The sequence below is a fragment of the Mobula birostris genome, chromosome 9, assembly GCF_030028105.1.
Source record: "Mobula birostris isolate sMobBir1 chromosome 9, sMobBir1.hap1, whole genome shotgun sequence".
In the NCBI taxonomy this organism is placed as follows: Eukaryota; Metazoa; Chordata; class Chondrichthyes; order Myliobatiformes; family Myliobatidae; genus Mobula; species Mobula birostris.
Genome location: NC_092378.1, coordinates 53,155,920 through 53,183,144, shown reverse-complemented (window position 1 = coordinate 53,183,144; position 27,225 = coordinate 53,155,920). Strand labels below are relative to the sequence as shown.

Below are 27,225 nucleotides of genomic sequence, written 5' to 3'. Positions count from 1 at the left end.
GTGGAACTTACTTACAATGGCTACCTACATCAAATACAGAAGGATTAATCTAGGAGACTTCTTAAACTACAATTCCATAAGGAAACGTTCATGTTCTAAATGCATTTGGTGTTCCTTGTGCCTGTCCACTAATTGCTTTTCTTGCAGCACTATCTATCTCGTTTAGCCGCAACTCAATGACAGCCTCTGACAAAGGAATAGGTTTGGGCATCCGGCGGGGGTGGGAAGCTAATTTCAAGAACCCCAGTGTCTATCAACACTTACCTGATGACAATTTTTACACTCCTTTCAACCATTTTCAGTGTTAGTAAGCTCAATTTTGTAATCAGAGGCCAGCTGCAAAAGTTGATCTTCTGTAAACTGCTTAAGCAGCTCCTGAGAAGGAGCTTTAATGAACTCTTCAACAGATGCCATATTTAAAAGTTTCCCTACACTAAAGTACTGACAAGGTATAGAAATAAGCACAAACCTACAATTGGGGCATTTATTACAAAGCAACACTGTGCACACAACACACACGAGGGCCCAGTACAGCACATAGCGACCTAGATACGGCATGTGGCAAATTTTGCTCTAGAAAATAGCCATTAAGACCATAATTACAAAATTAAAACTAGATGTTACCTCTCAAATACCAGAATAACATAGAATGGATTACTTATCCAAGATAAGCATCATAATTCTTCAATGGAGACTGCCAGTTATCCTAATTAACAAAACTCAGGATAGTAGTTTACAAACAAGTTCAAAGGTAGAACTTCACAGAAGCCAATCATGGACCCACCACAAAAGTGCCTAAAATTTAGTCACTTTAACTCTCCCAACTTAACCTATTCACTTAAGCTTTCTCTCATTCCCTTCCCCACCACCACCACACACTGCAAAGTGAGTATGATGACTGAGTGCTAGTCTAAACAAAAAAGGGTACAGATTCTAAGAATCAAATGAACAACCCTGCTTATCTTCTGAGGTGTACTGGACAAGAGACGACTTTAAAAAGCAAAACTTCAGGAAGCATAGGCCATCAGCCTATGGTCATGCAGTTCCGAAATGTACCCCTGTCAGAGAACGTCTGTACCCAGGAATACCATGAAAACAATGGAGTGACCCATAGGAAAAACTGATTTACTCAGTTCAGCTGGAACACATTCCCTCTCTAACCAGCATTCTCGTGCACGAGCTATTTTTAACAGCACTCACACAACCACACACACCCGGCAGCAGTTGTACCAAAAAAAAAGAAAAATGGCAAGACAGCAGCACACCACAAGAGAACATAAAAGGCCTGTACACTTCAAAAATCTAGGGGCAAACAAATTTGGTGCATCTTTTCAAAATAAAAAAAAAATGGACGAGCCCCCATTATGTTACAGCCTCTGCTCTCAGCAGGTAACACAGATGTCAGGCCACAACAAGAATTACAAAAGATATTTATTAAATTAAATGGGGGGAAAAGGGTGATGTAGTGATGGCTGCAGAATATAAGAGAGAAAGTGGATGTGGCCTTGCTTTTAAGTAGTCCCCAGTAATCTAGGGGCAACCAATGGAAGGGTAATTGCAGGTGTTCCAGGGAACTGCAACACAGGTTAAGAGGAAACAGGCCAGGAAATATACGGGACACAATACCTCAAATCTTACTTTCCTGAAAGTTTTTCTTAATTCATTCTGGAGTGACAGACTTGGGAATTACACCCAGCCTTCTTTGAATCTGGAACCGGATCAACACCTGAAACCAAATCCACTATAGTTAGTGCCAATAGCCTGCTGTAGAATATTAATGACAATTGCAGATTTGCTACTTAAATGTAGAGTGGATTCTATTGCCCAGATGTTTTGGAATCCCCACCATGTGATTTATATGCAGAAGTGAGATTCCAAATGAAGTGATAGGCAAACCTTGATTTCCTATATTGAAAGGAAACTGCCCAGGTCACAGAAGAGGCTGCTGAATTGTCATGTTGGAAATGCCTTTTCACATGAGGGCCTGTACACAAGCACTCTAAATTTGCCATTCAGCCCCAAAATCCCTTCGGATAGTAGGGCACTATAACAGACATCCCACCCTGCAAAAACTTATTTCAGGGAGGTAGCACCATCAATTTGTGGGAGACTCCCAGAACTTCCGGGAGAGGTGGGATGTCTGCAATAGAGTAGCAGCTAGCCAGCTAGTTTAAATAACATTAGCTATGCTAATGAATGAATGACACCTGTTAAACTCACCTCAACATGTCTTTTACAGTCTTAACCCACCATGGGCAATAGAGAAGTCACTGTTGCAAATAGTGCAGCGAGCAACACTGTCATTAGTTTGACCAGGGGTACACTTTAGGGTAGTCTGGGGTGACGTACGTTTTATATTTCCTTTTTTTGAAAAAAAATCTCTCTTTCTCTCTCAAAAAAAAATTTCCGAGAGCCACTATTAATATTCGGGAGGCTCTCGGAACTTCTGGGACAGGTGGGATGTCTGCTATAATGTGACAAAATCAGGAACAATGAAAGCAGTGTTAACTTAAAAGGTGGGACATCCATCCACTGGGCAAAGAGCCCCTTTAGTCAAGGTCCTAAGCACATTGCTGACAACTATGGGAATAGAACCTACCCCTTTCTGGCTCAGAACACCAGAACTACCAAGCACAGCACTAAAACTGGTAGTTCCTGTAAAAAAAAAGTTACATCCTAAATTAAAGAACAGATTTCCATCCTTCCAAACTTTTTACACCAATAGATAAGGTACTGGAAGGAGAATAAACATTCACCCAACCTATCCAACCAATTATGGTTGTCCAGTCCCTATATACTTCCATCCTCTATCAGGAGGTCTCAAAGCTCTCTGCTTCTTTTTGGATTCCAGACCTAACCAGTTCCCCTCCACCACCACTCTGCTCCATCTAGCGGAATTAGTCCTTATTCTTAATAATTTCTCCTTTGGCTTCTCCCACGTCCTCCAAAAAACTAAAGGTGTAGCTATGGGCACCCGTATGGGTCCTAGCTATGCCTGCCTTTTTGTTGGCTTTGTGGACCAATCTATGTTCTGTGCCTATTCTGGTATCTGTCCCCCACTTTTCCTTCGCTACATCGACGACTGCATTGACGCTGCTTCCTGCACGCATGCAGAGCTCGTTGACTTTATTAACTTTGCCTCCAACTTTCACCCCGCCCTCAAGTTTACCTGGTCCATTTCCGACACCTCCCTCCCTTTTCTAGATCTTTCTGTCTCTGTGTCTGGAGACAGCTTATCTACTGATGTCTACTATAAGCCTACTGACTCTTACAGCTATCTGGACTATTCCTCTTCTCACCCTCTCTCTTGCAAAAATGCCATCCCCTTCTCGCAATTCCTCCGTCTCCGCCGCATCTGCTCTCAGGATGAGGCTTTTCATTCCAGGATGAGGGAGATGTCCTCCTTTTTTAAAGAAAGGGGCTTCCCTTCCTCCACTATCAACTCTGCTCTCAAACGCATTTCCCCCATTTCACATACATCTGCTCTCACTCCATCCTCCCGCCACCCCACTAGGAATAGGGTTCCCCTTGTCCTCACCTACCACCCCACCAGCCTCTGGGTCCAACATATAATTCTCCATAACTTCTGCCACCTCCAACGGGATCCCACCACTAAGCACATCTTTCCCTCCACCCCCCCTGCTTTCCGCAGGGATCGCTCCCTACACAACTCCCTTGTCCATTCGTCCCTCCCATCCTTCCCCATCTACCTCCCTCCTGACACTTATCCTTGCAAGTGGAGCAAGTGCTACACATGCCCTTACACTTACTACCATTCAGGGCCCCAGACAGTCCTTCCAGGTGAGGCGACACTTCACCTGTGAGTTGGCTGGGGTGATATACAGCGTCCAGTGCTCCCGATGTAGCCTTCTATATATTGGCGAGGCCCAACGCAGACTGGGAGATCGTTTTGCTGAACACCTACACTCTGTCCGCCAGAGAAAGTAGGATCTCCCAGTGGCCACCATTTTAATTCCATGTCCCATTCCCTTATGTCTATCCATGGCCTCCTCTACTGTAAAGATGAAGCCACACTCAGGTTGGAGGAACAACAACTTATATTCTGTCTGGGTAGCCTCCAATCTGATGGCATGAACATTGACTTCTCAAACTTCCGCTAATGTCCCACCTCCCCCTTGTACCCCATCCATTATTTATTTATATATATATATACACACATTCTTTTTCTCTCTCTCCTTTTTCTCCCTCTGTCCCTCTCACTATACCCCTTGCCCATCTCTGGGCATCCCACATCCCCCTTTCTTTCTCCCTAGGCCTCCTGTCCCATGATCCTCTCATATCCCTTTTGCCAATCAACTGTCCAGCTCTTGGCTCCATCCCTCCCCCTCCTGTCTTCTCATAGCATTTCAGATCTCCCCCATCCCCTCCCACTTTCAAATTTCTTACTATCTCTTCTTTTAGTTAGTCCTGACGAAGGGTCTTGGCCCGAAACGTCGACTGTACCTCTTCCTAGAGATGCTGCCTGGCCTGCTGCGTTCACCAGCAACTTTCATGTGTGTTGCAGCCAATTATGGAACTCTTCTATAGTGAACTAAGCAGAATGAGATTTGAATTATGGCTTTTATAGATGAATAATCATCAAATATTAAAGAAAATCAGGAATCAGTTCTTTGAAAGTTAATATTTTGAACTTGAAGTCACAGAGCAAATGTATTAAAAAGTCTCTTTTTTCAGTTAGTGACAAATCTGTTTGTTCCATCTTGGCAAGGGTTTGAAATTTTTTTAAAGACAAAATTAAAAAGCAAATGATGAAAAGTTGCTGCTTTTTGAATCTGTGTCCATTCAAATGGATAACATAACATCACACAAGAACGGTGAAGTCTAACAGTGACACAAATGTCAATGACTAACTGTCTCCTGCCTAATTGTGGCATTGTGTCCCAAATAAATTAAGGGAATTGTGGCTATTTTCTTAATTTAGTTTTTGTTCTTTAAGTGTTGTCCAAAATAAGTGACTTCCCCTATTAACTGATGGCCCGATTAACCATGCATGCTTGATACGTCAGCAAGGTAAACTGTAATGATGGGCATGACACAAAGAACAGTGAACATCCCAAAAATAAAAGTGTGTGAAGAATCCAGATGTTGGAGGCCCTCAATATTTTTCCATTTTAACGGGACAAGATGTGCATGTCAATGGACCAATGTTAAAAACAAGCCAGAGGGAGTAGCTAAGAAACTGGGTCACGAAGAATTTAAAGGAACAGATGGCTGGTTGTCGAATGGAATGTCAGCATGTTAAATTAAAGCACATGGCAAGAAAAGTAGTGCTGATGCTGCAAGTGTAGAAACATGGAAATCTACAAACCTCTGAATTCAAAAATTTTATGTAGACAATATCTGCAATGTCAATGAAATAGTTCTTTATAGTGCCACAGCGGATGATTCCTTTCACTACAAACATGCTTTCAGGTTCAAACACTATCACTATCAGGTTCAAAGAAAGGAATGGATCATAAATGTGTTGTTCAAATGTCAGGAACTGATAAAAACAAATTGTTGATTATTGGGAAAAGCATTAAACCTCAGTCATTTAGGAGGCTAAGAGTGGATAGTTTCCCAATTACTATGCTAATAGGAATGTATGGATGACTTCCAAAATTTACGAAATAGTTGGTGAGTTGAGATTTGGAGCTACAGCAGAAATTAAATAAAATTCTTCTGCTTGTTGACAAATGTGCAGCACACCCCAATGTAGAATGTTTGAGAAACAGCCATCTGGAATTTGTCTGCCAATACAACATCCCTGGTGCAGCCAATAAATATGTGAAGCAAAAAATTTAAAGTTGAATTACAGAAAGTTGGTGAACACATTCTCAAAGAATTTGAAGAAAATCAATGACATCTTCAATAGCCAAGGAAGTGAGTGCAAAGTTTAACCTTTTACAGGCAGTACAATTTGTCAATAAAAATTGGCAAGAAATAAGCAGCAAGACAATTCAGAACTGTTTTGCTCACTGCAGTTTCAAGTGTTCAGGCTTAGAGATGCCAGAAATAGCCAGATGTGAAAAGGAAATGATTTCACGACTTCAACAAGTTAGAAACTACAAAGAATTTGAATGCATCAACAATCATCTTGAATGTTCTAAAGAAAATGAAGATTTGGAGGATGCAATCATTTAAAGCATTATATCGGAACACCAAGTGGGGAACGTTAAGACTAGGAAAGTGATGAGAATGACACAATTGAACCTGAGCTTGATTACACAGGATGCCAGGAAATTATTTGGATTACAACACTGCTTCATGCAGGTAGACAATGAAGGCAATCCATTAGCTGCACAGAAACATGTCAATGTACACTTGACAAATTCCTCCGTCATAACCTTTTCAAACAACGTTTTAGTAGTAGTAGTGGTAGTATTCTAATTTGCTCTGTATTTAATTTTAACTGAATAATAAATTATATTTAACGGTACTTGGTCTTTTTAGTACCTCTACCTATTTCCATGAAACTTCAGCCAATTGGGGTGGCCACTTAATTGGGCCAAAACGTATTGATCTCAATGTGTCCCAATTAAATGTGTCCCACTGTATTTGAAATAAAATTATAGTACATACAGTACAGCTACATGTAATGAACCAAAAAGCTAGAATTTGACACTGTCGCAGAGATTTATTAAGAATAAGTTCCTACCTGTGCTACTGATTTCTCATGGCGCTGTGCTTGCTGTTTCCTGTAGCTTAGGATCCTCAAGGAGATTGGGTTTATTTGGCTTTGCCCTGAAATTAATGAAAGGAAATTGAATTGCTTGTGCAAAATCTCCAAGGAAGAATTTACAGCTGTATGATTTTCCATTAGTAGGCAGTGTAGTTTTAAAAAAATGCATGTTATAAATGACTTCTCACCAGTCATAGTTTAATTATTGTTTCACTCAGTCTTCTTTTTTGAGTTTTTACGGCAGTTGGCATCCACATTGTTGCATTACTGCCAGCTTCAGGATTTATTGTCCCTCATTGTCCATTCACTTTAAAGCTGTCTTTCCAGACCCGTCACTCTTAAATAACTAAACAACCATTTCCTCCCCTGATCACTCTCCCCACATTCCAATAAACCTGTAACACCGTTCTCTACCAGTCCTATTTTGCGTAATTTTTGTAACGTTTGTTGCCTTTCCTGTGCAAATTTCTGGCATGAAATAAGGATATGCTCTACTGTTTCAGTTTCCTGACATAGATCGCAAAAACCTGTTGGATGCTTATTTATGATGGCCAGAGTGCCATTAAGGTAGCTGTGCCCAATTCTCATTCACCTTCCGCTTTACTCCCCTACTTCTTCCCATATCTACTCTGTTCTGAATTGAATGTAAATGTCTTCCTTTTATTGCTCTGTCCCAATGCTGCTGCCACTGTTGATTTGTCCTTCTCCACACTATGCTCTTCCCCTCTGATTTTGATAGTTTAATATTGACCTCTACAGATCCTTTTTTAGTTACTGCTTTTGCCAGCTTATCTGCGGTCTCATTTCCCATAATACCTGAATGTGCTGAAACCCACATGAATGCGATATTTTTGCCTTGTCTAGTGTTACATGCTCAAAAAGATCCGTTTTTTTGTGAGAATGCTGAAATGGTCTTTCGGAAGTCACCTGATGCGTTTTTCCCGGCCGTTGTGAGGTCACGTGATGACATGTGGGGGGGGCCGTGACTATATAAGGGTTGACTCAGGTGATGCAGTGGGTTTTTTTGAGTTTGTAGATTACCAGGTAGAAAGCGTTGTGCTTATCTTTCTGTTGTGTTTATTTTTGTGACGCAGTTTCATTTTTAAAACGGAAGGTGCGTTCTCTTACAAGATTTGTATTATTGAAGAGAAGCATTGAGATAACTCTTACAATAGAGTAATGAGTTCATGCAAAGGCTCTCTCTCTAAAAGGAATTTAAGGTCAGTCGATTTAAACTGTTTATTTTCGGCATCGGGAATCCTGTGGACAGAACCGGCAGTAAAGGTGCGTCGGTGAAGAAATCGTTCTCTAGAGAAGTCTCCCAATTGAATGTGTAAAACTGTTGGACTTTTGAAGTTATCGCTTTAAGAACTATATCTGACTATCACTTTAAGAACCGTTTCCGCATTTAACTCTTTAAGAACCAGAGCCGAGTGGAGTTGATGAACGGCTGCGTACCTGTTTAACCTCCGGTCAAAGTTTTTATTTTTTCTCCTTATCGTTTATACGTGTTTAATAAATGTTCGGTTGTTTTTATAACACCTGTCTCGATTCATATTGATTGTTACCGGTTACGTAACACTAGCCAGTCTTGAATTTGCAAACAGGATTTCATAAAGCAGATCCTAGTGACCTCTAGCTGTACCCGCCTTAGTACTTGCAAGAGCCGACACAGACTCGCTACATATCACAATATTATTACAATCAACCTGCTCACTCCATTCTAGTGCTAACAATATGGCAAACATTTCAACTGCATATACACTCAAGCAATCAGGTGCTCTCTTGCTAATCTCCACTCGATAACTTGGTACAACAATTGCAGACCCTGTTGCACCTGTTTCTGGATCTTTTGATCCATCAGTAAAAATCTGTATGCCTTTATATTTACATTCCCTGTAACTATGATATTCACTGAGTATATGAGCCGTCTTATTACTGTGCTTAATCTTAAGCAATTCCAAATTTACAGAGGGATTTTCTAATACCCAGAAAGGTCTGACAGGCCACACCACACTTGGACAAAACTCTTTATCATATACACCTATATCTTTTGCTGTTTGCTCTCCTGTCCATCCAGAACTTTCTTTTTGTGACCTCTCCTTCTCCCAGCATGTCTGCAACACCCTTTTTGTAGGATGGCTATCACCATGCCCCCTTAAATTAATCCAGTAATTGGCCTCCAGCTGTTTACACTGCAGCCCCAGTGGCATTTCATTTGCTTCAACTTGGAGTGCACACACTGGGGAAGTTCTAACCACTCCCAAGGATACCCTTAGAGCCCGAGCTTGCACAATACCCAGTTCGCTGCTGACCCGTATACAATACTTACAGTCTAATCTTGATCTTATTAATGCAACATAAATATACTTCAATGATGCAAAATCAGCACCCCATTCCAATTCAGCAAGATACCTCATGATATTTATCACATTTTTACATTTACTAACTACATATCTAATATGTTCTCACCATGTTAATCTCAGGTCAAAGTGCACTCCCAAAAACCAAAAAACGTACAACTCTCTCCAGGTTACTTCCATACAGATTCAAATTAAGTCCCCTGAACTTTTTCCTTATAAAGAACATGGCTTTTGTCTTCACTGAAAATTTAACACCCCACTTTGTCCCCCACTCTTCTACTTGATTAATCCCATCTTGCATTTTCGTATCTATATGTTCAATATTTTTCCCTCTTTTCCACAAAGCCCTGTCATCTGCAAACAATGATCTCCCGATTTCTGTTGGAATATTTACGAATATATCATTTATCAAAATGGAGAATAAAGTTGGACTCACTACACTCCCCTGAGGTGTCCTGTTTTCTACAACATACTGGCTTGATAGCTCTGATCCTATCTTCACCTGAATAGTTCTCCCGTTTAAAAAGTCCTTAACCCAATTGAACACTGCCCCCCCCATTCCCATTAAATGTAGCTTGATTAGGAGCCCCTCTTTCCATTACATATCATAAGCTTTCTCAACCTCAAAAAAACTGCAACCACTGTCTCTTTATTTACTTGAGCTTTTCTTATTTCATCCTCTAGACACAACACTGGATCTATAGTATTCCTTCCTTTCCTGAACCTGCTTTGATACATAGCCACCATACTTCTACTTTCCAAGAAGTACACTAATCTCCCATTTATCATACATTCTGTAAGTTTACATACATGTGACGTTAAGGCAATAGGCCTGTAGTTTTCCGGCCTGCTGGCATCTTTCCCAGGTTTTCTTATTGGAATAATTATTGCCTCTTTCCAGCTCCCTGGTATTCTCCCTTCATTCCAGACTTTGTTATACAGAAGCAGTAGTTCTCCAGACTTCCTTCATTCAAGTGTTTTATCATAATATAACTTATTTCATCTTTACCTGGCGCAGTCTTTCCTGTTTTATCTAGTGCCTTTCTTAATTCTCCCATGCTGAAAGGGACACCTTGCACACCGTCAAGGTTAGTTTTCCTACACAAAGCCTCCATATTTTCAGCTGTTGTTCTCTCTCTACCTCTTCTACCCTTCTCAGACAAATTATCGGGACTATGTACCATAACAAAAGTGTTTGCCAACAACTCTGCCTTTTCCTTATTTGTTACTGCAGTCACAGTTCCATCAACCAGAACTGGGTACCTCCACTCTCTCTTGTCCCCTCCCATCCTTTTTATCATCCCCCACACTTCTACTTGAGTTGTGGTTCCGATTGAATCACAATACTTTCTCCAGTGCGTTCTTTTAGCATGTCTTATTGTCCTCCTTACTACTGCCTGAGCTTGTTTGTACTGAATCATATGTTGGAAGTTATGAGTTCTTTTAACCAGTTTAAATGCCTTATTTCTAATTCTCACTGCTTCCTTACAATTATTATCCCACCATGGTATTATTCTCTTTATTCTTCCTTTACTTTTAGGGATGGATTCTAATGCAGCTGATATTATACCTTGTTTTAATATGCTGTCAAGTGTTTCTACGTCCATTCCATCATTGACCTGACTTAGATATATATCACTTTTTTCCAGAAATTTCTCCCAATTGGTTTTCTCAAGGATCCATTTCCCACCTGTATTCTCTGTGACCAATGAAGCAGAAATATTTATCTTGCACCAGATTGGGTAATGATCACTCCCTACAGTTCCTTCTTGGTACACTAACCAATCACACACTGATGCAATGGAGTTTGATACTAATGTAAGATCAAGCACAGATTCTTTACATGTATTAACATCAATTCTAGTACTACTGCCATCATTTAGGCACACTAAATACTTCTCATCTAACAACTCCTCTATTACCTGACCATTGATGTCTGTTCTGTCACTCCCTCATAATACATTATGTCCATTAAAATCACCACACCAAACAATGTTACTACTATTCTGCCCTTCTACCTCCTCAAGCTTGTTTAACTCTAGTCTTTTGCATGGATTATAATAATTCACAATCACCAACTCTTTCCTTTCAGCCCATATTTTTACTACCACATACTCTTGTTCACTTCCTACACCTAGTATTCTATAAGGAATATCTTGCTTTACCTAAGTTGCACATCCTCCTTCTCCACCCTCTCTCCTGTCTCGCCTTACTGCCACATAACCACATAAAACAATCTTAATTAGGTTTTAACTAGATCTCCTGGATACACACAACATCTGGCTTTTCTCTCCTACTGGCTATAAACTGCTTGAAATCTTGTCCATTAGCAATCAGGCTTCTTGCATTCCATTGAAGAAGTAGCATTATTAGTAATATCAACCCACATATACTGTCTCTTGACTTGACTGTACCCTGAGTTCATCATTTACTTCTTCCCATTCTAATCCTATCACACCCAAATGGTGCTCTGCAGCTTTCACAATAACCTGAATCCTTTCAGTTTTAGATTTGATCTCATACGTTGTGTTTACCACTCCTGCTATAAAGGTCACCAATTTCTTCTTCTCTATCTATGCATTCTTCTTATCTTGCCTTTCTTTAGCTGCCACTTGCTCTTTGCTACACCCTCCCTCATTCATTTTTTTCTGTCCTGCCAACTTGGCTGCCTCAGCATGTGAGACTTTTTCCTTCACCCTTATCTGCTGCACCTCCACCTCTTTTTTTCAACACCTCATATCCCCAGTACGCTACACTGTGGTTACCTCCACAATTACGGCAGTTTGGTCTCACTCCCTCTCCACATTTTCCGTATTCATGTTCCCCACCACACCTTGCACATCTTCTCTTTCCTTTGCACACTTTAGCCACATGCCCAAACTCCTGGCAATTGAAACACCTCAGGTTTTGATATATATTCTCTTACACTGTATCTTAGAAATCCAAAATATAACTCCTTTGGAGGCACCTTATCCTCAAATTCTACCAGAACGGTTTCAGTCTCCCTTTTCTCTGCTCCCCTTGTCATTCTTTTCTCAGTCTTCACTGAACTATTCCTCACCCTCAAGTTCTCCAGTAGCTCCTTCATATTAACACTGAGGGGAACCCCAGATATCACCCCCTTGCAACCATTGACCCTTTGTGCTCCAACTCTTACAACCCTGGACACTTTGACTTTCCCAACATTAGTTACCTTCATTGCCTTCTCCACCTGCTCTTCAGTTTTACATCCTATCAGCAGGTTTCCATCTCCCAAAATTCTCACATGGTTCACTTCCCCTACTTGTCCTCTAATGATTTTTGTTAGCTTAAGTGGATCAATTTTCTTTACTCCCCCTTCCCCCTCAAATCTTAACATTACATTTAGCAATTTTGCCCTCGGGTCCTTCTCCTCAACTTCTCTTCCCTCACTTTCCGATCCACATACACTAGACCCACCTTCTTTTTTCTCTTCCGACCCATCATCTTCCTGTTCTTAGTCCCTCTCCCTACCTCTTCCCACTCACACTCCGTGCTATTGCAGTCACCATCAGTCTCCCTCCCTGCCATCTTATCAGAGTTTGCAAGGGACCATGTACAAATATCGTTCCGGACCTATACAGGCCGTCGGTCAATATTCCCACAGAATGTCCCCCACAACACCCCACAGCCAGCAGCTAACTCCCTCGTCCACTCAGCCACTCCCGCAGCAGCCAGCTTTCAGCCCTCCCAAGCCCGGCAGAAAGCCGTTGATTAGACCACACTCAGTCTTTCAAACCATAGACTGGTCCTAGTGATTCATCTTCAATTGACTCAAGTGGCTGTACAGTATTTACAGGATCAAAACAAGAACCATTGAAAATTCCTCTTTTTAAACCTAATATATGTTGTTAGGCAGTTCTCTGACTCTAATGCTTGGCTTCTGGTTAGGCACGATGTCTCTCCTCACCAACAAGTTTCAACAACACTTTTTCTCACCGATACAATGGTTTTCCCTGCTTGGGGTTGGGCTCAACAATCAATCTGGTTTCCCTCAGACAACACAGTGGCTCTCCTCCCACCTGTGGATCAGATTGTTGGTGGACTTTCTCACAACTCTGGTGTTGTACTGGATTGTGATTCTTCGTTCTCCAAATTCGGCCGGACAGTAACTTTCCTTTCAACTGCAGGGTTGGATAGTGCAATCGCTGTCTTTACCAGCGGCACCTGGTTAGGCACGACGTCTCTCCTCCCCAACAAGTTCCAACGACACTAAGTCAACTGACTGGTATGGACAGCGTCCGTTTCTTTCTTGAAGCCGGCTTTCTAAGATATTTGTTTTTGGTTTCCAGGTAACCAGAGTTTAAACCCTGAAACCCACCTCAAACTAAACAATGCCTTATCTGATGCTTGCTTAATCGGTCTTTTGGCAGTTTAAGGTTATAACTAGTGTTCTTCAGTGCTGTTTTGCTACAGGCTCTGATCTGTTGTCATCTTAGACAGTGAAATCTGCCCTCTCCTCGACAGCGTCCGTTTATTTCTCAAACCCACTCGCCTCAAACTAAACCCTTCTTCTCCTGTGTTTCACTCATTAAATGTGATACATTTTTTGATTAAGATACTTCATATTCATTTGGGTTCCAGGGTCCTGTTGTCTCGTAACACTTTAATGCATGTACATCCAGCAAAAATCATCTTGTAAACTAAATTCAGAATCCCCAACATCTTTTTACAAGAACACAACAGTAGCAACCCAATGGTCTCTCATACCTGCTCCACAACTCACTTGTATTAAGTTCATTCTTTTCTGCATGATCCCATAACCTTTAATTTCCCATTGTCCAAAAATTCATCCAACCTCAATAAATGTAATGGTACTGTATACTTTTATTTATGAAGTTTCTGCTGAGCATGAGAAAAGGACTTCCCTGTAGCATATGTTGCAGAAAGTGGCTGTCAAACAAACTGAGAAAGCTCGGAATAAGACAATACAAATTAAGAAGCAGGGGTAACATAGGCAGTGCAGAGGACAGAATTCTGAAGGGCAAAAGCAATAAGCCATCAACGTGGTATGTATTGGTACAAGTGGCATGGAGAAGCTCAGCACAGAGGCAGATTAGGAAAGTTAATGAGGATCTCAAAATCAGTACTCTAAATTACTCACTGTACATCAATGAGCAAAGAATGAGAAAGAGAAAGCAGATTAATGGATGGCTATTGATATGTTAGATTTATTAAGGGAATTTTTTTTGAGTAGTGGACACAGCTGAGCATATCAGTCTTGCAGCTGTCACAACTGGAACAGATACTCTTGTCAGGTTCATTAGATTAGATGGGGCTGACTCATGTTCAAAGGGTTAGAGGGGTTTAAAATAGTGGGAATGTAGTACAGATTAAGGTAACTCAGTATGGGAGAGAATTTTTAAGTACAGAATTTATTCAAGTAAGCTCAAAGAAACAAGTAACCTATTCCTGTTAGCATTTCATGTTCTCATTAAAAAAAAACAAATAATGTTTTCACATGACTGGTGTATTCAAGAAGCCAAGCAGTGAAAGTGTAATGGAGGAACAAATTTACACTCATGACTGGGCAGATTCTGCTCCAATTACAAGTTTGCAAATGACACCATACCCCAGAGTACAAGAAGGAAAGGGTGGATAGTAATGTGTTACAACTTCTCCCAAGTCAGGAAGACAAAAGAACATGTTATTAACTTCAGGAAGGGGGCTGTGTAAATGTTCCCGTCTGTCAACCGTGTGTTCTAGGAGGAAACATGATCAATAGCCTATCCTGGCCTAATCACAGTCAAAAAGCATACCAACAACTACTTCATCAGGAGGCGAAAGAAATCTGCCATGTCCCCATCAATCGTCAGCAACTTTCAATTGCCGGACCATAGACAGCATCCTAGCTGGATACATCACAGAGCAGATGCAGTACATGACTACTAGAAACTGCAGAATGGTGGACACAGCTGAGCATATCAGAAACTAGCCTCCCCTCCATGGACCCTGTCTACACTTCTCAGGCCAGTGCCCCAATAAATCATTCACTAGACATCCTTCTCCCCTCTCTCATCGGCCAAAAGATAGCACTGGCCTGAAAGCACATACCACCAGACTCAAGGATAGCTTTTACCCTGCTCTTGTAAGACTATTAAGTAGTTCTCCGGGGGAAAGTTTAAACTAGAATTGCTGGGGGGTGGGAACTGAAGTGAAGGAGCAAGAGGCAGTTGGCTCACAAATAGAGAAAGCTTGGAGACAGTGTGAAAGGGATGATAGGCAGGTGATAGAGAAGGAATGTGCTCAGATTGATGGTTTGAGGTGTGTCTATTTTAATGCAAGGAGTATTATGAACAAAGCGGATGAGCTTAGAGTGTGGATCAGTACCTGGAGCTATGATGTTGTGGCCATTACAGAGACTTGGATGGCTCAGGGGCAGGAATGGTTACTTTGAGTGACAGGCTTTAGATGTTTCAGAAAAGACAGGAAGGGAGGCAAAAGAGGTGGGGGTGTGGCACTGTTGATCAGAGATAGTGTCACGGCTGCAGAAAAGGGGGAAGTTATGGAGGCAATGTCTACAGAATCGCTATCGGTGGAAGAACAGGAAGGGGTCAATAACTCTGGGTGTTTTTTGTAGAGCACCCAATAGTAACAGGGACATCGAGGAGACAGATTCTGGAAAGGTGTAATAATACCAGGGTTGTTGTGGTGGGAGATTTTAATTTCCCAAATATCGATTGGCATCTCCCTAGAGTGAGGGGTTTAAATGGTGTAGAGTTTGTTAGGTGTTCAGGAAGGTTTCCTGACACATTATGTAGATAAACCTATAAGAGAAGAGGCTGCACTTGATCTGGTATTGGGAAATGAACCTGGTCAGGTGTCTGATTTCTCAGTGGGAGAGTATTTTGGAGATAGTGATCACAATTCTATCTCCTTTACCATAGCATTCGAGAGGTATAGGAACAGACAAGTTAGGAAAGCGTTTAATTGGAGTAAGGGGAAATACCAGGCAATCAGGCAGGAATGGAAGCATAAATTGGGAACAGATATTTGCAGGGAAATGTACGGAAGAAATGTGGCAAATGTTCGGGGATATTTGCGTGGGGTTCTGCATAGGTACGTATCAATGAGACAGGGAAAGGATGGTAGGGTACAGGTACAGGAACTGTGGTGTACAAAGGCTGTTGTAAATCTAGTGAAGAAGAAAAGAAGAGCTTACAAAAGGTTTAAAAAAAAAAAATTAGGTAATGATAGAAATCAAGAAGATTAAGGCTAGCAGGAAGGAGCTTAAGAATGAAACTAGGAAAGCCAGAAGGGGCCATAAGGCGGCTTTGGCGGACAGGATTAAGGAAAACCCCAAGGCATTCTACAAGTATGTGAAGAGCAAGAGGATAAGACGTGAGAGAATAGGACCAATCAAGTGTGACAGTGGAAATGTGTGTATGGAGCCGGAGGAGATAGCAGATGTACTTAATGAATACTTTGCTTCAGTTTTCACTACTAAAGAGGATCTTGGTGATTGTAGGGATGACTTACAGTGGACTGAAAAGCTTGAGCATGTAGGTATTAAGTAAGAGGATATGCTGGAGCTTGTGGAAAGCATCAAGTTGGATAAGTCACCGGGATGGACGGGATGTACCCCAGGCTACTGTGGGAGGTGAGGGAGGAGATTGCTGAGCCTCCGGCAATGAGCTTTGCATCGTCAATGGGGACAGGAGAGATTCCAGAGGATTGGAGGATTGGGAATGTTGTTCCCTTATTTAAGAAAGGGAGTAGAGACAGCCCAGGAAATTATAGACCAGTGAGTCTTACTTCAGTGGTTGGCAAGTTGATGGAAAAGATCCCGAGAGGCAGGATTTATGAACATTTGGAGAGGCATAATATGATTAGGAATCGTCAGCATGGCTTTGTCAAAGGCAGGTCATGACTTAGGAGCCTAAACTGAATTTTTTGAGGATGCGACTAAACAAATTGAAGGAAGAGCAGTAGATGTGTATATGGATTTCAGCAAGGCATTTGATAAGGTACCCCATGCAAGACTTATTGAGAAGGTAAGAAGGCATGGGATCCAAGGGAACATTATTTTGTGGATCCAGAACTGGCTTGCCTGCAGAAGGTAGAGAGTGGTTGTAGACAGGTCATATTCTGCATGGAGGTCGGTGACCAGTGCTGTGCCTCAGGGATCTGTTCTGGGGCCCCTACTCTTCATGGTTTTTATAAATGACCTGGATGAGGAAATGGAGGGATGGGTTAGTAAATTTGCTGATGACACAAAAGTTGGGGGTGTTATGGGTAGTGTGGAGGGCTGTCAGAGGTTAGAGCAGGACATCAATAGGATGCAAAACTGGGCTGAGAAGTGGCAGATGGAGTTCAACCCAGGTAAGTGTGAGGTGGTTCATTTTGGTAGGTCAAATATGATGGCAGGATATAACATTAATGGTAAGACTCTTGGCAGTGTGGAGGATCAGAGGGATCTTGGGGTCTGAGTCCATAGGATCCTCAAAGCTGCTGTGCAGATTGACTCTGTGGTTAAGAAGGCATATGGTGTATTGGCCTTCATTAAATGTAGGATTGAGTTTAGGAGCCCAGAGGTAATGTTGCAGCTCTATAGGACACTGGTCAGACCCCACTTGGAGTACTGTTCTCAGTTCTGGTCACCTCACTATAGGAAGGATGTGGAAACCATAGAAATGCCATGGTCCGGTCCGTGAAGTCCGCATTCCAGTTCACAGTCAGGTCCGTGAACTCAGGACTCTGGGTCTTCCAGCTGTCCCTTGTTTGAGTTAATCATAGGCACCTGATTCCCATCTTGGGGCTTGGAATATAAGTAGCCTTGGGGTTGAGTGTGAGCTGCTGGTTTGTCTTGTCAGTCCTCCTTGGAGCAACCTGTTGATGGAAGGCTAGTGAAAGCATTTGTGATATCTAGGCCTGGTTGGAGGACCACTGCTTCATGGAGCCTTGTTGCCACTTGTTGGAGTAGTCATTGTGGTATGGATTTGGCTGTTTCTGTAGCCAGCCAAGGTTGCTGGCTGCCCTGAGACTCAGAGCCACCCTGGATTGAGCTCCTTTCCTGTCCCTTGCCTCTGTTGGGTAAGCCAAGCCGATTGCTGTTACCTTGCGGTTGGTTCTGTCCCTCCCTGTCCTTGCCTCCGCGGGGTGAAGTTCCATGTCCTGCCCAGGAGTTCCTCCAAGAACACTAGCCTCGAGGATCCCAAGCCAAGCTCCAAGAACCCAAGCCTGAAGTCCCCAGCCTCCCAGCTCAAGACCCCAGGCCCCAGCCTGAAGCCATGTCATGCCCTTGCCTGGTTCTGGGGTCTGAGCCCGAGGCAAGACCCAGGTTCTGGGTCCTTGTCCAGTCTCGGGCTCAGAGTCAAAGCCTTGTCTCCTAGTCTGTGGGTTTCTAGTCCTGGTCCTGCTTTCCCTAGCCCAAGTCTGCGTTCTCGTCTTTGCTCCTGGTCTGAATCCTGTCACGTCCCTACTCTAGTCAAGTCCTGTTCCTTGTACTTCAGTGTCTGTGTTTCACATTTGGGTCTGTTCCCAGCACCCCATTGTGACAAGGTAGGGTGCAGAGGAGATTTACAAGGATGGTGCCTGGATTGGGGAGCATGCCTTATGAGAATAGGTTGAGTGAACTCGGCCTTTTCTCCTTGGAGTGACGGAGGATGAGAGATGACCTGATAGAGGTGTACAAGATGATGAGAGGCATTGATTGTCTGGATAGTCAGAGGCTTTTTCCCCAGGGCTGAAATGGCTAGTGTGAGAGGGCACAGTTTTAAGGTGCTTGGAAGTAGGTACAGAGGAGATGTCAGGGGTAAATTGTTTTATTTTTACAAGCAGAGGGTGGTGAGTGCATGGAATGGGCTGCCGGCGACAGTGGTGGAGGTGGATATGATAGGGTCTTTTAAGAGACTCCTGAATTGATACATGGAGCTCAGAAAAATAGAGGGCTATGAGTAACCCTGGGTGATTTCTAAGGTAAGGACATGTTCAGCACAGCTTTGTGGGCTGAAGGGCCTGTATTGTGCTGTAGGTTTTCTGTTTCTATATGTAAGGGGGTTTTGTCTCTTATGTTACTGCGTAGGCTAATTAAAATGGCTTCTTTGTTATGTTAAATGCTGAGAAAGGCCTCCCACTAGCAGTTTGTTGAATCACGTTACTGATAAGATGATGTTATGAACCAATTGGGATAGTTGTTATGTTTTTGGTGTATCTGTAAGATTTGTATGCACGGGGTTTTGGAGGGAGAAGGCGGGAGAGAGAGAGAGACAGAGGATGGACCAGGTGCTGTGATGTCTGCTAACGGGGTCAGATCCCGAGCAGGATGTTCGACGAGGAGACAGAGACAGACTCATGTGGAGCGTCTGGTTGACCACTGTTATTGGTCCCAGGCGGCTGGTCAAGGTGGTCCGAGGGGTCGCAGGGTGAAGAAGAAGGGTCCTGAGCTCCAACTGTTTGTGCACGAAGATATTGAACTTTGATAAGTGTGGCACCTTTTATTTTCCTTTTATATTTTATTCTATTCATTATATAGTTCCAGTAATATCTATAAACTAAATCATTTAATCATACCTGGTGTGTTGTCTGTTATTTGGGCGGGATGGGGTACATCACACAGCATCCACACAAACTAATTACCCAGTTTGGCGGAGCCGTGGGCTGTTTCCCTGGACAACAGTGAGCCGAGCGACCCTGAGGGTGGCCGGGGGACTACATATAAAATAAACTTGACGTCACAATCTACCTTATTAAGACCTTGCACCTCATTGTCTATTCTACACTTTCTCTCTAGCTGTTACTTTATTCTGCGTTTTGTATTGTTTTACCTTGTTCTTCCTCAAATTGATCTGTATGATTAGTATTCAAGACAAGTTTTCCACTATACCTTAGTACAAGTGACAATAATAAGTGTGCAAAAATTGTAGCATGGTTTTTTAAAAAAAAAATCAGGGATCAATTACTCAAAAACAATCATTGTCTAATAAGAGCAAAGCAGAGAATACTTCTGCAAATACATCATTATAATTCAAGTACCAAGGGGGAAAAATTCAATGGATGATGAGGTTTTGAAGAATATGGCAAATCAGGTAGACAAAGTGTCAGGTAGACACATTGGAAACAGTAATTATATTGTTTAGATTTTATGGAGATGGACAATGGTCTTTCCATTATGTGTCCTCAAGATACACAGCTTTGCAGTTTGATTCTTTCATGTCAAGAGGCTGGCCAGATTACACTGGAAATTTATTACAACTCTTTCCAAAGATTTGCATGGACAACAGCTTCAGAAAGTCACTTTATAAAATAAACTCCAATATTAGCAATTTCTTATTACTAAAACAGCAAATTATGTTAGGTACCATGGTCTGTCTGGAGATCCCAGTGGACTATAGGCTGTCACAACAATATTGTTAGAAGTGCAGTAGGAGATCAAATCTTCTTGAGGTAGATAAGGATGGCACTCAATCTAGTAAAGCAAAAAAAAATGATAAACTTCAATATTGATGAGAAATTTTCACAGAAAATGATGGTCTCTAAATGCCATCCTGAAAATAAGTGAAACTCTATAATGCCAAATATTAAAAGAAATAGATTACCTGGTTGTGTCAGGTTACAGTGGGACTCAAGTGCAGACCAATGAATACTTTTTTCACCAGGATTTATTAGGGAGCACAAAGGCAACAGTCTTTCAAAAACAGAAGGCAGGCACGAATCCCAAATGGCAGGCAGAGGTCTTACCAGGAAAGGCAGTCAGGCGAGGGCAGACAATCCAGAGTGCACAGGCAAAAATCAGGTCCGGGAACAGGCGAAATCCCAAACACAGAATCAGGCAAAATCGGTAGGCAGAGGTCACAATGACAGGCTAGAACAACACAGGTCAGAACTGGGACGAACTGGCAGAGAATGCTAGTCAAGGCAGGGTTTAAATGGACAGCGTAATGAGTGAAAATTAGAAACAGGTGAGTGCAAATGAGGAGACAAGCAGGTAATTGGAGGAAGTCCAAAAAGAAAAGGGGCTGGGCCAGAACCCACATGGCCAGGTGAAAGAAAACAGAATTTAAAGACTATTGTGATCCAGAGCTACCAGCAGAGGCCCTTCGACCCATTGTTCAGGCTGGATCCTTAACAGTACCCCACCCCCACGGGATGGCTCCTATGAAAGTCCTTAATGAGAGAGGGATCCAGGATATCTTGAGCGGGAACCCAACACCTCTCTTCGGGGCCATAGCCCTCCCAATCAACGAGGTATTGCAGTCCACGACCTCTGCGTTGAACGTCCAGTAATCGGCACACAGTGAAGGTCTCTGAGCCATCGATGAGATGGGGAGGTGGGGCTGCAGACAAAGGGATTAATCCTTGAAACATGAAATGTAGGACAGATTCTGCGACGGGTAGGGGGTAGTTTTAGACGTACCACCGAAGGGCTGATCACCTTGGTGATGGGGAAAGGTCCAATGTAGCATGGTGCCAGCTTGCAGGAGTCCACCTTCAAGGGGATGTCACGCGAAGATAACCACACCTTCTGACCCTGGTGGTAACGGGGGACCTCAATGCTTGTGACGGTCTGCTTGCTTCATTCTGGCTGTAGATTGAAGCAGCACCTTTCGGACTCGTCTCCAAGTCGTGAATACCTCTGGACAAACGCTTCGGCTGAGGGAATGTCCACTTCCTCCTCCTGAGATGTGAATAAGGGGGGTTGATAGCCAAGACAGCACTGGAATGGTGATAAACCTGATGAAGCAGAAGGCAAAGAATTAATGGCGTACTCGACCCAGGGAAGTTGCTGACTCCAAGAGGAAGATTCCTGAGGTGTCACACAATGGAGCATCACCTCCATCTGCTGATTAGCCCGCTCGGTCTGGCCATTACTCTGTGGATGAAACCCAGATGAGACTTTAACCCTGATCCCGAGTAGTTTGCAAAAGGCCCTCCAAAAGTGGGAGGTAAATTGTGAACCTCTATCTGATACCACTTCAAAGGGGAGACTGTGAATATGGAAAACATGCTGAATCACCAGGTTGGCAGCCTCCTTGGCAGAGGGCAGCTTGGGAAGGGGAACTAAGTGGACCGATTTGGAGAAATGATCCACTATGGTAAGAACGGTAGTGTTACCGTCGGACGGAGGGAGTCCGGTGACAAAGTCCAGTGCATTGTGTGACCAGGGTCTTCTAGGAACAGGCAGGGGTTGCAGCAGACCAGTTGGTCTTGTTCTGTGCACAGACTGGGCAGGCAGAAATGAAGCTCTCAACATCCTTCCTCAGGGATGGCCACCAAAATCTTCGACTGATGAAAGCCGTCGTGTGTCTGATGCCAGGGTGACATGCCAGTCTGGAGGTGTGTCCCCACTGGAGAACCTGGGAGCGGACAGACTGGGGAACATACAATAGTTTAGCAGGGCAGGCGCTAGGAACAGACTCACCCTGCTGGGCAGACTGGACCACAGATTCAATCTCCCACTGTGCTGCGGCGACCAGACATTGCTTGGGGAGAATGGTTGTAACCTCAGGCGCCTCGTCGGTTGTTGGAAACTGCCTGGAGAGTGCATCAGGCTTGCCGTTCTTTGAGCTAGGACGGTAGGCCAGGGTGAATCTAAAACGGGCAAAAAACAGGGACTACCGAGCCTGGTGGGAGTTGAGGCGTTTGGCTGAACGGATATATTCCAGGTTCTTGTGATCCGTCCAGACTAGAAAAGGAGTAGTCGTTCCCTCAAGCCAATGCCGCCATTCCTCAAGAGCAAGTTTAACAGCCAATAACTCTCGACTGCCGATGTCATAGTTGCGTTCTGTGGGCAAAAATTTTGGGGGAAAGAAAGGTGCACGGGCGTAGCTTGTTGTCCTCTGCTGAACGCCGTGACAGTGGAGCCCCTACTCCTACATCAGAGGCGTCAGTCTCTACAATAAACTGCCTTGTAGGAGCGGGCTGAAGGAGGATAGGTGCCATGGTGAAACCAGTCTTTAGATCAGAAAAGGCTTTCTCAGCCGCTGGATTCCAGGCGAACTTCGATTTGGAGGAGGTTAGAGCAGTCAGCAGGGCGGCCAGGATGCTGAAATTTCGAATGAATCGGCGATAGAAGTTGGCAAACCCAAGAAAGCGTTGGACATCTCGTCGAGAGGTGGGTTGTGGCCACTTCTCTACCACCTTGATCTTCTGAGGGTCCATCTGGATTCCTCCAGCGCTGACCACATATCCCAGAAATGAAGTTGAACTCCAGTGAAATTCACACTTTTCTGCCTTCACAAATAACTGATTCTTTAGGAGTCATTGGAGCACCCGACGGACTTGCTGGATGTATTCAGAGAGGGACCTAGAAAATATCAGAATGTTATCTAAGTACACAAATATGAATTGATTCAGCTATCTCTGAGTACGTCATTCACCAGCGACTGGAACACAACAGGACCATTAGAAAGTCCGAAAGGCATTACCAGATATTCATAGTGCCCAGATGGCGCATTGAACGCGGTCTTCTACTCATCCCCCTCTCTTATGCAGACCAGATGGTAAGCATTGCAGAGGTCGAGCTTGCTGAAGATAGAAGCACCCTGGAGCAATTCAAATACAGATGACATAAGAGGAAGAGGATAGCAGTTCTTAACGGTGATCTTATTGAGACCTCTATAGTCCACGCAAGGACGCAGGGACCCGTCCTTCTTGGCTACAAAGGAGAACCCTGCCCCTGCTGCCTGGATATACTTGTCCATCGCTTCCCTTTCAGGTGGAGACAGGGAACACAGATGGCCCCTAGGTGGCGAGGTTCCCGGAAGGAGATCTATAGCGCAATCATAGGGACGATGTGGGGATAAGGTGGTGGCTCGAGTCTTGCTGAATACCAGCTTGAAGTCCAGATATTCAGGGGGTACAGAGGACAGGTTGGGAAACTCTTGTGTAGGCAGAGGAACCGGACTTTGAGTAGCATGAGCAACATGCAGACAATGATTTAGGCAGAAAGGACTCCAACTTGACACTCTGTTATTAGACCAATCAATGTGTAGACCGTGCTGAGCTAGCCATGGGTGGCCTAACACAACATCAGCTTTGGGGGAATCTATTACATGGAAAGCAATGCTCTCCTGGTGATTGCCAGAAATGAGGAGACTCACCGGAGCTGTAGAGTGGGTAACCATGGCAAGTTTCACTCCAGTTAAGCCGGGGATTGCTTCAGACGGGAGAGTGGCATCCTGAGATTGGCCGCAAAGCTGGAACTGATAAAGTTTCCCTCAGCCCCAGAGTTGATAAAAGCTGAAACGGTGCGTCTCCTCCCTTCAGCCAGTATAAAAGCAGGTAGCAGGGTTTGAGTGACGGGGAACCGGGGAAAGGAAGTACTGCTCGCCTGTAGTCCCCTCTTTACGAGTGAGCCTTGGCTTTTACAGGACAGGTAGATACATAGTGACCAGCCTGACCACAATACAGACAGGAGTTGGTACTGACACTCCTTCTTTCCGAAGGAGACAGACGGGTACGATCAATCTGCATGAGCTCCGTTGGGCTGGATGGGGGTGACTGAGGACTTGGGGAAGGAGATGTGGGTGCTGGCTGGGAAGAGGTCAGATGCCCCCTGGTGGTTCTTCGTGACCCCCCCCCCGGTGGTTCTTCGTGACCCCCCGGACACCATGCTCCTGCTGACGCTGTTTTATGCGGCTGTCAATAGCCAAATCGACCAGCTCTTGGAAGCCAGCAGGCAGGTCACGGCTGGCTAGTTTCTCCTTAACCTCTTCGCTAAGCCCACAGAGGAACACGTCAGTCTGGGCCGCCGAATTCCAGTTGGTAGTGGCGTTCAGTGTGTGGAACTGAATGGCATAGTCCGAAATAGAACGGTTACCCTGATGAACTCGCAACATCTCCCTTGCTGCCTCTCACCCCTGCTGGGAACGGTCAAAGACTCTTCTCATCTCCTCACAAAAGTCCTTAAACGTGTGGCAAAAAGGGGCTCTGCTGTCCCACACAGCTGTACCCCACTCTCTAGCTCTTCCTGACAGCAGCCTGATAACATAAGCAATACAGGATCGATCAGAGGGAAAAGTAGTGGACTGCAGCTCAAAAATCAGTGAGCATTGAGACGGGAAGGATCTGGAGCTGCCTGGTTCACCATTGTACAGTTCAGGTGGAGGTAAATGGGGCTCTCAGGCTGGTTGGGTTGGAATCTGCGGGGCTGATAGCGCAGCAAGAGAAGGTGGGTTAGAGCTCAGCGCCAGCTGAATCTGCTGTAGCTGGGAGGCTATGCTGGTCAGAGTGGCAGAGAAGGCTTCCATCGACTGGTTGATAGAGGCGAACTGCGTTTCATGTCTCCCTAACAACACGCCCTGTCGGGAGAGGGCCTCACGCACCTGGTTGGGGTCCACTGAGTCCATCTTGGCCGGTTCGTTCTGTCGGGTTACAGTGGGACTCAAGTGCAGACCAATGAATACTTTTTCACCAGGATTTATTAGGGAGCACAAAGGCAACAGTCTTTCAAAACCAGAAGGCAGGCACGAATCCAAAATGGCAGGCCGAGGTCTCACCAGGAAAGGCAGTCAGGTGAGGGCAGACAATCCAGAGCACACAGGCAAAAATCAGGTCCACGAACAGACAAAATCCAAAACACAGAATCAAGCAAAATCAGTTGGCAGAAATCAATGACAGGCTAGAATGACACAGGTCAGAAATGGGACGAACTGGCAGAGAATACTAGTCAAGGCGGGGTTTAAATGGACAGCGTAATGAGTGAAAATTAGACACAGGTGGGTGCAAATGAGACAAGCAGGTAATTGGAGGAAGTCCAAAAAGGGAAGGGCTGGGCCAGAACCCACATGGCCAGGTGAAAGAAAACAGAAATTAAATACTGTCATGATCCAGAGCTACCAGCAGAGGCCCTTCGACCCAGTGTTCAGGCCGGATCCTTAACCGGTTGACAGCCGGTCTGTACTTCAAATTTTTTTTAGGATATGCTCTATCTGCTTACGATTAAAATTGGACACCCCTATAGCTTTAACCATATTTAGATCCACCAAGTCTTCCATTGCCTGTGAATGGAAAATGATTATAATAATTAACAGTGAGCTGAAAATTGAATCTTAGACAATGAAGGCTATCCAGAATAATGTTTCAAGCAACTAGAATCAAGGGACCAATCTAACAACAAGGGCTTTAAGGAGGAAACATTACAGGTTTATTTTCTAGATAAATCTAGTAACAATAAACTTAGATTCTTCAATTACATACTCACTTCCCAAGTGTCAACAAAATCCGTGTCACTTGGTATTATCATCCCATTCCCATCAAGAGGAAGGTTCTCCTGGCCAGCCTGAAAGGAGATATTTTAGGAACAAGAACAAAAAGCATAACTTAAATTACTGAGAAAGGAGGTAGACCCAAGTAGGTTAATACGTGCCAACATTTAAGAGCTGTTTGCAAGTTTGCCTTTGGTTTGTTTTCATTTATATTACAGAATATACTTCATGTCTAAGTCTTATCAAATTGTATTCACTACATATCCCTTGACATTACTCAACAAGAGGAACACATTGGCATGCAAGGGCAGGGGTCCTGTGTTTCTTCTAACTGGGCCAAAGAGGCTGTTCTGCATTGTATATTCGATGTTCCAGTATGGCTTGCTACTACCTAGCAACGTTCCTATGAGTCACTTCAATGTAATTCAGTTGGCTTAGATTTCTCACAAATGAATGTTAAAAAACCTCAAGTACAGTACCTGACCCCCAAAATTTACTGACTTTAAACAACCCACTGAGTACTTGGCTATCTAAGGGTATAAATAAGTTAACTCAAGCAATGTGCAAATTAAACTGGAGGAAGATGTGCAAAAATGTTTTTGTCCGGCAGTTTACCTTGAATCCCATAGGCCAATGAATAAGGTACAGATCCAGATAGTCCAATTTCAGGTCACTTAATGTGTTAGAACAGGCATCCTTCACCATGTCTTTGGCATGAAATGTACACCACAGCTAGCAGGAAAACAAAACTATTCATTAGTGCATTGATATTGCTAAAGTTAAATTATACTTTAGCGACCTGGCAGCACCCCAAATCCTTTACCTTGCTAACAATGAAAAGATCTTCACGCTTTACAGTTCCATCCTTGATCTTCGCCTGAATAGCATCACCAACTTCTTTTTCATTGTCATACACAAATGCACAATCAATGTGACGATAACCAGCTTCAATGGCCGTTTTCACTGCTGCTGTCACTTTACCTGGCTCAGACTGACAGAAAAGTGCTTCTAATTA

General features: G+C 43.6%; 1 pseudogene; it reads right to left on the bottom strand.

Annotated features, from left to right (window-relative positions):
* The window catches only part of LOC140202408 (aldo-keto reductase family 1 member B1-like), a 51,762-nt pseudogene that overhangs the window by 4,412 nt on the left and 20,125 nt on the right, over positions 1-27,225 (bottom strand).